Raw genomic sequence first — 7,390 nt, forward strand, 5'->3', positions numbered from 1 at the left:
GGCAGGCAGATGTGTCTGTCGTCTGTGTCTGTGTCTGTGTGGGTGTGTGTGCATGCTTGTAATCATTATAAGAAATTAATCTTATCATTTTGGGGAAGAAAGACATTTCAATTTCCTGTGGGTGTGTATTGAATGGTATTCGTGTAATTGATCCACTGTTTGAAGCCTAAACAGATCCACCTTAATCGCATGCAAATATAATAAATTACATGCATATATGCCGTGGCTCACGCCATTGCTTGGATACGGCACCACGATATGAAATGCAGTGTAAGACAAACTTAGCCTCCTTAAATCACCTAGTGTTTATTCGCCCACAGAGCCCCACAAATGTAATTATCACCCAACACACACACGCGAACATGAACACACGCACACACACACTCATACACATGCACATTTGCACGAACACACACAGACACATTTACACAAACACACACACAAATGCACGAACACACACTTATGAACACACACACACACACAAAAAAAGCCATGAAAAATAAATAAACGGGGGGCTAATTCGGCTGCACACCATCGTGTCCCCATGCAAAACAACCCCCTTTTTCCCCATCGCTGTAATTTCCTCGGACCTCTGAGGGGCAAAAGGCTCTCGACCGAGGGGAAGTGGTGGTGGGGGGGGGGGGGGGCTGTTTCACTTCCCTGGCTCCTGCCTGTCGGCCAAAGCAGTAAAATTAGCGAGTCCAATAATTTGGGCTGATTTAAGAATGCAAGGGGGGAGCCCACGGGGTCATATCGCACATAGGTAATCAATACAAATTAACATTTCATTTCTCCCTCCCCTCATTCCTTTCCAGCCACAAATCGCATGCGCATCTGATCTCGTTGGACTGATTAAAAGTTGCAAATGAAGGCAATGAAAGAGGGGGTGGTAAGGGGTGGGGGAGGAGTTAGGGTTGAGGGGGGAGGGGGGGTGGGGGGGGGGGTGGGGGTTCTGACTGGTTTTCCTATCAAAGGCAGAGTGTGTGCGTTGTCTCCCTTTATTCCTGCATTATCTGGGACAAATCATTCAATTTTTTTTTTGTCTGAATTACAAGAAAGCTTTTTTCTGTGCCTCACCTGTCAATGGTTCACGGACACCGAATGACGTGCACTAATGAGGAATATTGGTTCACCGTTGGTGCACCCGGCGTTGAATATTAGCCGTGCTAAAGGTGTTGCAATACCTATGGCAGAGAATGCACCGATAAGCACTACCTTGCTGTTATTGAAAGGAAGAAAAAAAACTATTTTTTCCTTTCAAATGAATCATATTTATGTGACATGTGTGCCATGAATATTTATGAATGAATAAATCCCTGTAAAAATAAACAAGCTCATAATGCATTTGGATGGGGAGGTGGAGGGTGGTGGTGGTGGTGGTGGTGGTGGTGGTGGTGTGTGGTGGAGGGGGTGGTGGTGGTGGTGGTGGTGGTGGTGGGGGGGGAGAAGATGCACAGTAAAAATAAATGCCCAGTAGATATTCTGCACCAAATAGGAGAAGTTAGATTTGTTTTTCAAGATAAGAATGGGTTCTCCCCTCCCCCCCCCTCCCCCCACATTGGCAGAAGTGAAAGCATATATTTTGGTGCCGCTGGTTGCCAAAGTAACGAGAGAGTGAGTCACAGAAGCTGCTTCCAGACATGGGACAAAGAGGAATTTGATGCACCTTGCACAGAAAGAGAGAGACGGTGCTCCGGTCTCAGAGCCGGTCCGGTCCAGTTCCGCTCCGATATAGGATTCCCGACACCCACTCGGGTGGCTGCCAAGACTCTCATCGGTGGATCTAGCCGTTTCACAATTAAGACGGCCACGGAGGCATGCAAAGCTCCCAATTCCATTAGCCTCTGCTGTTTAGCTCGCTCTGTCCGCTCAGCCTCAACTTCCTTATCACCGCCGGTCTTCCCTATTTTGTTAGGGAAGTAGGAGGAAGCGATTAGTAAAATCTACATGAAAATGCAGTCCCTAACAACCCCCCCCCCCCTCCCCCCCATACACATACACATACGCACGTACGCACATACACACACACACACACAGACACACACACACACTCTTCTCTTCATCTTTCCACCCCTCCTCTCCCTTCACTCTCCCTACACTGCACCTCATTGAGATCAGACAGATCTAAAGAATTGTGTTGGAGCTCTAATGAAATGTGCTGCGCGTCATTTGCAGTGGTAACTCGTTGGGGAAAGCAACCACCGATGGAAAAGACAAGTGTCTTTATTTACCCGTTTCCGGGGAGACAAACGGCCGCGGTTGCCCGGAATCGAGTCTGTGTCTGCGTCCCCGCGTCCCTGCTGCGTCTCTGCGCCCTGTTTAACTGAAATGATATGCGCCTCCGCCAGGCAGCGGGCTTATAGACGCCCTCTGCTCCGCTCTGATGTATTGGAGTTAATATCTCCCTGACATTTCTCTGGACAGATTTTCATCACTGGATTCATCTTTACTTTTGGGGCCCGGTGATAAATGAGCTGAGGACATTCATTTTCTCCTCCTGGTCCGTGTGGAAGAGGCTAAGCTGTGTGTGTGTGTGTGTGTGTGTGTGTGTGTGTGTGTGTGTGTGTGTGTGTGTGTGTGTGTGTGTGTGTGTGTGTGTGTGTGTGTGTGTGTGTGTGTGTGTGTGTGTGTGTGTGTGTGTGTGTGTGTGTTAGTGTTTGTATATCTGTGTCTGATTATGAACGTGGTGTGAATACGTCAATGGTTCCATATAATTATAGTGTCTGTGTTTGTGCGTGCGTGCGTGTGTGTGTGCGTGTGTGTGTGTGTGCTCGGTTCACACATGAATACCCTTTGCACAGGTCTCTTATGTGGCTCCTTTTATCTGTAAATCTCATATCTGGGTGCATGATGCACGCGGCGTGGGCGTCTGCGAAGCACACGCGTGCAGCCAAGTCTCAGTGTAGCTGAATGAGCACTGGAGAGAGAGAGAGAGAGAGAGAAGGAGAGAGAGAGAGAGAGAGAGAGAGATAGAGAGAGAGAGAGAGAGAGAGAGAGAGAGAGAGAGAGAGAGAGAGAGAGAGAGAGAGAGAGGAGAGAGAGAGAGAGAGAGAGAGAGAGAGAGAGAGAGAGAGAGAGAGAGAGAGAGGGAAGGGGGATATATGGAGAGAACAGAGGAGACAAAAGGGGAAAGAGAGAAGGGGGAAGAGAGGGACCGAGAGAGAAGGGCGGAGGGGGAGAGAACATAGGAGAGAGATGGGTGGAGAGAGCATGGGAGGAGAGGGGGAGAGAATGGGAGGGAGAGAACAGGGGAGAGAGGGAAGGGCAGACAGGGAGAGAACAGAGGATACGAGAAGGGGAGAGATGGGGGGATAGAATGGGGGAGTGAGAGGGAGACAGAAGGGGAAAGAGAGGGAGACAGAAGGGGAAAGAGGGAGAGAGAGAAGGGGGAGGGAGAGAAAAGGGGGAGAGAGGAAGAGGAGACTTGGCTGGGGTGCCCCTCACCGGGGAGAAATAGACGGCGCATTAACGGAACTGACATTCATTTGACAGAGCGCTCGCTAACATGCGAAGTCCCTCGCAGTTCATAAGAATAATATTAAGCGGGCATTTGCATGCGGGGCCTGTCTGTCCTGCCAGATGCCAAGCATTTTGGAGAGCCGGTTCGGCAGCCAGTTTCTACTTTTTTTTTCGTCTTCTTCTTCGGGGACGTGATTTCATCAGGCAGATAGAGAAAAGCCTCATTCTTTCTGACATAGAGCACATATTGTTCGGCCGCTGACAGCGTTTGCTCGGCGGTGGCGGCGGTACTGAGATGTGTTGCAACACATCACAACCGCGCCACTCACAGCAGCGGCAGCAGCAGTCTCAAGATGGCTGAAGGAGAGTGGAGCTTATGGGGCTGAGAATTTATGAGCCGGTTTAAGGGCATAACCGGTATCTGTGTAGCACTGCAAATAGATGTGCACCAACACAGCCGGAGTGTTTTTGAGCTGTTACGGTTCTCCGGTTGCCTTGTGGGTTGCTCGTACACACGGGCACACCGGAGCTGTGAAGACAAATGGAGTACAGTTGCACACAAACATGGAAGTCTTTTGTTGTTAAAACGTGATGTCAAAAATGGGTTCCCGTTGGTGCCTGTGTGTCTCTTTAGAGCGCTGTTTCTCGCAGGCTGAAGCTGTGATTTGAGGCATTGGATGCAAATTGTAAGCAATGCAGTGCTGAACGTTGTATGCTGAAACACGACAACGCACAGAGCGCACACTAACACACACACACACACACGCACACACACACAGACACCCACGTCCTTCTAATTATATTCTTTGCACATGGACGTGTGCATGTGCTTGAACACTGAGCCTTCGTCCCATCGGATCGATCCTATAGGCTGATTGTGCAATGGCCAAAACTCATGAGAGATGAAGCTATGCAGACCGTCTCCCCGGGTGACGCCCGGGGCGCCACAGGGGGTTGATGTAGTGGTACGAACGGGGCCTCATTCGGCGGGACAGAAATTGACTGGTGTCACAACGAATCCTCCCTCCCCTCCCACCACCGCTCCTCAGACAGCGATAGGAGCGCAGAGTCACGGCCGTGACACATTGACTGCTGCTACCAAGGGCCTTTGAGAAGATCCAGAGAAACAAAGATGATATCTGACAGTGAGCCGTGTAAGAACAGGCAGGGCGTCCCCATAAACACATCTATTTGGTTAGTCGATCCTCCGAAGAGACGGCCTACGTAGATTCAGCTTCAGCGCCCTGCCCTGTGAGTTTGTCTCAATTTCTGTGGTGAGTTTCTTCCCGTGTCACCCGAGCATGGGCCTTAATATCATCTTGGATCGTCGCTGTGTCCTGATCTCGACGGTAGTGCGTTGCTGCCCTATGCCCACAGTAAAGCAGAGGTCACCCCCGCACGTATGCTGATGTAACGCTTGAGCACGCACGCACTCACACACACACGTTGCCCAGTACCGTAGAAAGTATTGCCTAGTAAGAGGAAGATCATGTAGCAGCCGAGACAGTGGCGACAACCAATCCAGATATGCATGGCCTTCTTGCATACATGCATAATTCAATTTAATATCTTGTATTTTGTGGACCTAAATATTCATGAAAGGCAGGAGCTCACGGCAAACTTGTTTTAAAAAAAAAAAAGTTGACAAAAATTAGCTTGAGAAAGAATGTGGGAAAAAAAGGGGGATAATTATATTATGATATATACATTTATTTCCGTACAGAGCGTTTTTTTACCTGTGCTGAGATGTACAAACACGATCGGTGCCAGAGAGAGCTGTGCCTTGCATAGGTGGTGTATTACGACATCATCATCATCATCATCAAATGTAATGAATGCACTGTTTGATGCAAAGGCGGTTGAGGGCATATTTGAGCATTCAAGGAGGGGTGCGCGGGAACGAGAGAGAGGGAGGGAGGGGGGGAGGGACAGAGAGGGAAGGGAGAGAGCATTCCAAAATTAATTTTCATCTCCAGGGTTCATGCATATTTAATAGAGAGCGTTTGAATATCACAGGGTAATACTAGCCTCGACGCCTCGCATACAGAGTCCACGCAATGGAGAGAGAGAGAGAGAGAGAGAAAATAAACGAGCGTGATCGTTGTCATGAGCAATAACTCTCCTCAGAGCCGGGAAAACAAAATAGCCAGAACTGCTTTGATGAAGAGGAGCCGCGGAGAGACGAAGGGGAGAGAGACAGAGATGGAGAGACAGAGGGAGGGAGAGAACTTCTTCTTCAGCTCAGATTGTAGCAGGGGTTAAACACAAGAAGAGAGAGCGGGGAGCAGGGGGGGGGGGGGGAGCTCCCTTCGGATGGGGCTGTTGTGACTGCTTTCTTTGTTTTGCAGGTATTGGAAATGGGGGTGGTAGTACTGGTGGTGGGGGTACTGACTGACTGACTGACTGACTGACTGACAGGCAGCCGCTGACAAGCCCTGTGGACACATCTATACAAGGTGTGTGGGGGGGGGGAGGGGGGCTGCACTGCCTGCTTCCTTTATACCGAATGAGCAAACACTTCACAGTATCCGATCACAGCTTTGCAAAAAAAATGCGTTTGCCAGTACTCTCTCTCTCTCCCAAACACACACACACACACACACACACACACACACACACACACACACACACACACACACACACACACACACACACACACACACACACACTGTGTATGTGTATGGTTGGGGGGGGGGGGGGGGGGGAGAATTGACTACCAAGCTTTGCCCGTTCCTTTTTATTTTTTTCCATTTTTCCTTTCTCTTTTTCTTTCTTCAATGCACATTAAACATTAAAAGCTGCTGCAGCCGGCAAACATAAAGTACACGCGCTGCTGCCGATAAGCGGATGGGTAGACGCGGATCGTGTTCTCCAACCTGCACTGGAAGGCAGTGTGGGGGGGGGGGGGGGGGAGAGCTGCGCGTGAAGTACATACCGCCGCGACTATTTACCTATCGCGGTCATCACCGCTTATCCTGTATTCATGCGGCGTGCTAGGAGAGAGGGGGAAAAAAAATGAGCCATGAAACAGCGTTGTCATGCTGAACAGAATTTTAATTACAGACCCCCCTCCCCCTCCTCCTCCGGCTCTCTCTCGCTTGCTTTGTCGCTCTCTTTTTCTCTGTCTCCCTATCTCTCTCTCCGTCTCTGTCTCTCTCTCTTTCTATCTCTGTCTCTCTCTCTCTCTCTCTCTCTTTCTGTCTCTCTCTCTCTCTCTCTCTCTCTCTCTCTCTCTCTCTCTCTCTTGGCTATCCCCTGAGCGTTTGCTCCCTGTTGGTGTCTGAAGAAATAGGGGGGATGGGAAAATAGAGATGAGCTGAGGCCTGTGTTGCTGAGGATGGAACGCAGTGGCATTAACACACACAGTTATCAGAGCACCCTGTGAAGGGAAGCTTAGTGCGCGCGTGTGTGTGTGCGTTTGTGTTAGTGTGTGTGTGTGTGTGTGTGTGTGTCTTCAACAGTGACAGAGCCTGCTACACCAGTCACCTTTTACCGAGAGCATGGGAAGGAAACATGCGCCTCAGCGCACCTTTAGCCTGCTTCTTCTGGCTTGTTGTTTCGTCTGCCTCTCGGCGGAGCTGCAATCTATGATAGACAGCGCGTGGCTGTCTGTCCTGCCGCCGCCGCCGTTGTTGTTGCCTCGGTGTTATTCATGGGAATTAAAGAAAAGCTGCGAGCAACCGAGCATTTCTAACCAAATGCTAAAAGGTGGCGCTGCTGTTTCCCAAACACGGTAACAAGGAACCGGTTTGGCAGAAAGGTTGTCGACGGTGATTTCTGATCACATCGGTTCATAACATCACATCTGTTCACATGTGTCTCTACTGTTACGGAACTAGCAGCAAGAGCAGCTACCTAGCAGATTAAAGTAACCTTCCGCACGTTTAGAGAGAACCCAGTGAACTCTGTAGGTATCTGATCAGGCAGGGTC

Source organism: Gadus macrocephalus, chromosome 23 (assembly GCF_031168955.1).
Source record: "Gadus macrocephalus chromosome 23, ASM3116895v1".
NCBI lineage: Eukaryota > Metazoa > Chordata > Actinopteri > Gadiformes > Gadidae > Gadus > Gadus macrocephalus.